Source organism: Prionailurus viverrinus, chromosome D2 (assembly GCF_022837055.1).
Source record: "Prionailurus viverrinus isolate Anna chromosome D2, UM_Priviv_1.0, whole genome shotgun sequence".
Classification (NCBI taxonomy): domain Eukaryota; kingdom Metazoa; phylum Chordata; class Mammalia; order Carnivora; family Felidae; genus Prionailurus; species Prionailurus viverrinus.
The window spans coordinates 63,045,821-63,052,098 of record NC_062571.1 but is presented as its reverse complement, the minus strand read 5'-3'; positions in this window follow the sequence as shown (position 1 = coordinate 63,052,098).

Below are 6,278 nucleotides of genomic sequence, written 5' to 3'. Positions count from 1 at the left end.
GTGCAAACAAATGTGGGAGAGAGAAGGAACACGAAGCTTTTGGTTTTTGAGGAAAGACATGATCTTTTAAGTGGAAGCTTTAGTCCCTCAGGGCACTTCTGAGGCATTTCCACTGAGGACCCCCCAGGCCTCTTTCTCTGAGGAAGCTCTTCCCTTGGCCAAGCCTATTTGACTTCACCAGGCGTCCACTCACTGGTTGTGTGACATAATCCAGAACCACATTTTGCTGCACCTCTTGACAACACGGAAAGGAGTAAGGCGGCCTGAGGCCAAGACGCTGGTTAGGTTGGGAAGGGCCACAAGAATGATGGAAACGGGGCACCCGGGGGGTTCAGTCGGTTAAGTGTCGACTTCGGCTCAGGTCATGATCTCACGGCTCATGAGTTCGAGCCCGGTGTCAGGCTCTGTGCTGACAGCTCGGAGCCTAGAGCCTGCTTCAGATTCTGTATCTCCCTCTCTCTCTGCCCCCCCACCCCCCTTAAATATAAATAAACTTTTTTTTTTTAATTTAAAAAAAACGAATGATGGAAATACTGGTGAATCCACAGGAGAAATCCAGTTCAGGCTGTTTTACCAGGTGTGGCCCCAAAAGACACATTACGGGTGTCCCCTGGGTGCAGGTTTCTGGGCCACGCTGCAGACGGCAGTGGAGTCTCTAGGAGTCTGGCCCAGGAATTTGCATTTTGCCAAGTTCCCCAAGTGATTCTGAAAGTCCGAGAACCACTGATTACCCTGGGGGATAAGGGGATAGGCACTGCCTGATATGGCTTCTGAAAGATGGGTAGGACTGACCAGGAAGAGTGTTCCAGCCAGAACCATGGAATGAGGCTAGGAAAGCATAATAGATATAGGCAACATTTAAGTACCATCTGCCTTGTGCCAGTCACCCTCCTACGTGCATTTCTGTGTATTAATGCATTTAATTCCCATGTCAGCCCCGTGATGTGGGTGCTGTTATTATTCTCCCGTTTTCCAGATGAGGAAGCCAAGGCACAGAAGGGTGAGCAGCAAAGCCAGGATATGAACCCAGGCAGGGCTGGTATAGATGCTGATAGATACAGAGAAATCATAGCAAATGAGTCTGAAAATGTTGGGGCTGATCACAGAAAAGCCTTGAAGGCAAAGTAAACCAAGGTAAGTTTGAACTTCATACAATGAGCAGTGGTAAGCCATTGTTGATTTTTGAGTGAGACAGTAACTTCATCTGCCCCAAACCATGAAGCCCCTAACTATGTGGTCAGCGCTGTGCTAGGTGCTGCAGGGGGTTACGGCCAACTTCCAGGGTGGGATAGGTGGCAACTGGCAGGGTCAGTGAATGTCCTGGAAGTTCTTTTTTTTAATGTTTTATTTTTGAGAAAAAGCGTGAGTGGGGGAGGGGCAGAGAGGGAGACAGAATCCGAAGCAGGTTCCAGGCTCCCAGTTGTCAGCACAGAGCCCAACGTGGGGCTTGAACCCACGAATCGTGAGATCATGACCTGAGCTGAAGTCCGAGGCTTAACCAACTGAGCCAGGTACCCCTGTCCTGGAAGTTTTAACTGAAGTCACTCCATAGGCTGTGATTCAGAACATTCTCATGCTCCATCTTTCTCCACCTCCTGGGATAGAGCTGGAAGGTTGTTTGGTTTGGCCAGCAGATCAGGAGCGGACAGCACCAATAACCACTCAGTGTGGGAAACACGTGCCCTCCGCTTGCCTGGTGCCCACCCCGCTCACCCTCCTCTGCCTTGCCCTCAACCCCCCACACTGGAAAGAGCATCCTTTAGATGGCATCCAAAGATTGCTTATTTTTCTAACTAGTTGGGTTTTTTTTAATAAAAACAATACAGTCATGATAAAAAAAATTCATTGCCAGAAAAATTAAGTAATAAGATAAAAGTACCCACCCCGTCTCCATCCATTCCCCTGCCATAACCAATATGAAATTTCTTGTGTAGCCTTCCAAAATTTTTCTATGTATGTATCACATGTGTGCATGCACCCCATTTCTTTTTACATAAATTGCATCATACCATCTAACTTTCCTTGGATACCATTTTGAACATTTGGTTCTACTCTCTTCTTCAGAATAGCTGCTGGCTTACTACCTCCCTGTATGTATGCATGTACCCTAATTTACCCAGCCTCTCCTCCTCCTGAGGAACAGTTACGGTGGCTCCACTTTTTTTGCTATTATAAACAGCACTGCAGTGGACATCTCCAGGCATAAAGCCCGCTTTGAAATGATCTGCCCGTCTGGTAATTGCTATAATATGTACTCATCAATTTGGTATATATGGGTTCACCACCAGGTATCTTACCATAAAAATCAACTATTGCCTGAGATTTATTCCATCATCTTAACTCCAGAGTGAGGAAAAGGCATTTTTAACCAAGTACTGAGCAACATAACTTGTGTTCTATCCTGAGTCAGGCACTATGTGGGAAATAGAAGTCTAAGACAAGGGCTCTGTCCCCAGGGATGTGGGTCTATTAAGAAGACAAAACTGGGGCGCCTGGGTGGCGTAGTCGATTAAGCGTCCGACCTCAGCCAGGTCACGATCTCGCGGTCCGTGAGTTCCAGCCCCGCATCGGGCTCTGGGCTGATGGCTCAGAGCCTGGAGCCTGTTTCCGATTCTGTGTCTCCCTCTCTCTCTGCCCCTCCCCCGTTCATGCTCTGTCTCTGTCCCAAAAATAAATAAACGTTGAAAAAAAAAAATTAAAAAAAAAAAAAGAAGACAAAACTGATGGCCAAAATATAAGCCAGAGAATAGCAAAGAGCATTAAGGAATTGTAAGTGAACTGATGTGGCTCTGAGGCCTGCATGGCCAGAGGGAATTTGAGAACTCCCAGATCAGCTTTGGGCTTGGGCTGTAACAGCTTTAAGCTCCCTTATACCCAGGAAAATGGGAAGGGCCTCCCCAAAGAAAATCAAATCAAAATGATTGTCATTCTGTTCCCAAATGCTTGTGTTCTGCTCATCTGGGCCCAGGGCTGGTTTATTTCCTTCTGCACAATGTAGGACCCTGCTTTCACTATGTAAGTGGCATTTTCCATTCCTTTGATGTTCCTCTACAGCCCCACAAAGAAACCAGAAAATAAAACTGTCAACAACAAATTCTCTTCCAGCAAGATGGAACCACATAAATCTCCATGATGTTCAAAGACTGCTTCTTTTCTTCCTGGGAAAAGGTAGGTCTTAAAAGTGCCAGGTGAGATTTGCAGGACAGGGGTGGGGTAGGGGATTGGGAAGAATCTGGTCCCATCTGTTTCTTTAAAACCCACTGATCAGTGATCTTTTAGATTTCTCTTAAGGTAACTTTATTTAAGATAGAAACAAAGCAAAGACCCACTTCCCACCCCTTTCTACAAGCCGCCCTTGGGCCTGTCTTCCTACCTGGCCAGAGATGACTTACGCAGCCCCCAAGGCCTCTCTGTTCACTTATTTCTGGAGAGTAGACTGAACTATGTTGGGTCAGATATCTCTTGGGACAGTAGTTGGACCTCCAGTGGCTGACTATTATCTTGAGGCTCCTTCAAACAGCATGACTAGTGCTGAATCAGCCCCAGGATCTCCCAGCCAAGGACCATAAGTCAGCCCATACCGACCCCCTACCCCAGGAATCCAGGCCAACCAAGACGACAGCAGAGGCCTTAAGTAGAGCCTGATGCAGGGCGGAGGTTAGTGGCATTCCGCCCTCTTGAGACCCATAGCTTTGCTGGGACCAATTCCCAAGAAGCCCTCTCCACACATTTGTGTCCTGCAACATTTTATAACCTGGCCAGGCAGGGAAGCTACCAAAGCTCTACCCATCCAGAACCAGACTTGGAGCAGCAAGATCATTCAGCTTGAATGTTTAGCGATCCAGAGAGAGACAAGGAAGTGCAGACCCCTGCCCTGTCTCCATGTGCCCACTCAAAATGGAGGCCCACATGTAAGGTGCTGCCCACTAGATACCCAGCTTCTCTCATGACAAAGCCGTGCAAAGACCAATGAGTCAGATTCCAGACCATGTAAGTGGCACAGGGACTAAGAGCTTGGGTTCTGTGTTCAAATCCCAGCTATGCCAGCAAGTCTCAGCAAGTCTCTTAGTTTCTACGAGCCTTGGTTTTGCCTGTTTCTTCTATGAAATGGGATCACGCTGTCCACCTCATACAGCCATTGAGAAGATTGGGTAAAAAGGTAGGATTTAGCTTTAGGACTTGAGTGATAAAGTCAAGGACAACAAAAACAAAAATAGTGAGCTCTCCATAAACGGAAGGTTGTCTGTTCTGACTCTACCTTGGGTTCCTTCCTCCATAAACCTGAGGCCTAGGTTTTAGGTTAGCAGAGCCCCAGCTAGCAGCCTCTGGCAGCCTCTGCAGGTGGAATGTCTGTTCCCCACCACACCCCTGCTACCATCAGATGGTCCCAGATAAAGTCTCCAAAGGGGGCCTTGCTCTTTAGCAAATGAATGGCCAATTACCATTTATTTTAGGATGGACTTTTAAAAAACAATTCCTGACCTTCCCATCTGTACAGTTTCTAATTATTTATCCTGGTACCTTCCTCCTGTGGCAGAAATGCACAGAAACATGCAAATACACACACACACACACACACACACACACACACATCCTTTGAGAGACTTTCTAAATCCCTAAGCATAATAACCCAAATATTGCATGGCTTTGGAAACAGATTTATCTGTTTTTATCAAAGGCTGCTCCTGCTAACAGATAGCCATCCTAGGTTCAGAAACCTGTCTTGTGCTCCCAGGAGAGGGTCCGCTCAGGCTCCCTTGGGTGGGCTGCACAGTCAGAGCCTGCCTCAGTTGCTTTGGGCTTGCAAATGCTCTTTCTAGCCTGCCCCGTATGCCAGGGAGCTGATTTTTGCTTTTCAGCCATGCCCTGCAGGCCATTTGCTACCAACAAAGTAGGCCACCTGGACCCCTGCTGTCTACAAGGGGAGTCTTGGTGCAGTGGATCCTTGGGAGAAAGTGACAAGACAGTATTCCACAGCTCTTGCCTGGAGCACGTGTGTGATCATCCTTTCCATGAGCAGCATGCTCCTGGGGTGCTGGTGTGTTCCATGCGGCACCCAAGCTGCCTAACAGCTGCACAGGCCCTTGGTCATTTCAAATCCATTCCCTTAAGTGTGCTCCAAGCAGGCCAAGAAGTGAGAATCTGAGTACTTCTTCGCAACATGGGAAAGGGTATTTATTTTACTATCATCAACAATGTGGCAAGATCTGGGGACTCAGTATTAAACTAGGCTTGGGGTGCTAGGAAGAGGAGGAGGAGAGAAAAGTCCCAGCTTCCAAGGGCTCACAGGTCATTTGAGATCAAACCCACACACGGAACCAGGAAACACTCCAAACCATGAACCAAGCCATGTACAATGTAGGACACCATGTCCCACAAAGTCATGGGAGAATGAACACAGCGGTCAAGTCTGATCTTTCACAGAAGTCTCACCATGATGATAGGGTTTCCTACCATTCACTGAGCATTTACCTGGCAAGTGTTGAGGCCTTACGTGGATGATCCCAGTATTCTTCAACAACCCTACGAAATAAACACAATGGTCTCGTTTTACAGATAAGAAACTGATGCTCAGAAAGGTTAAGCAACAGAATTTAATGAGTGGCAGAGCTAGGACATGAGCTCAGAATATCTGACCGAACAGCCCTATTCTTATCCACACTGGTATGCTATCTCTTTACACAAAGAAGAATTTTTATCTGAACTTTGCCAGAGAAAAGGCTGGTTGAAAAAAACAAAACACAAAACAAAACAACAGGCTGCTCTGAGGAAGACTGGGAGAGCGGAGGAAACAGTATTCGCAAAGGCTCAAGAGCTCTGACAAGCCAGATGGGAGCAAAATGTTTGAAAAAGCCAATGGCCAGGCTTCCAGGGACTCACAGAGGAAGATGAATGGGAAATGAGTCTCCTGGGCGGGTACAGTGTTCTGTGTGGGAGGGAAAGGGAGAGACAGGCTGGAGGCTAATCAACAAGAGCCCCCTTGGGCTGGATATTTGGTTATTTGTGAAGACTTTAGGTAACAAATGGAAACAGGCCAACATAAACCACCCGAGTCAAGCTTGGTTCTGAAGGCAAAGCAGCACATTCCCCCTGCGTCAAGAAGGCCTTCGACTTTGACAAAGGAAAGGTGGACCAGGCAACACATGAAACTGAGGAATCAAAGGAGAGACACACACACACACACACCTGCACCCAGAGCTCCAAAGGGCAATGTGGAGGGCACACACAGAAGAAACACTCCAGCTCGGGCCTTATAATTCAGATTTAAGCCACTCGCA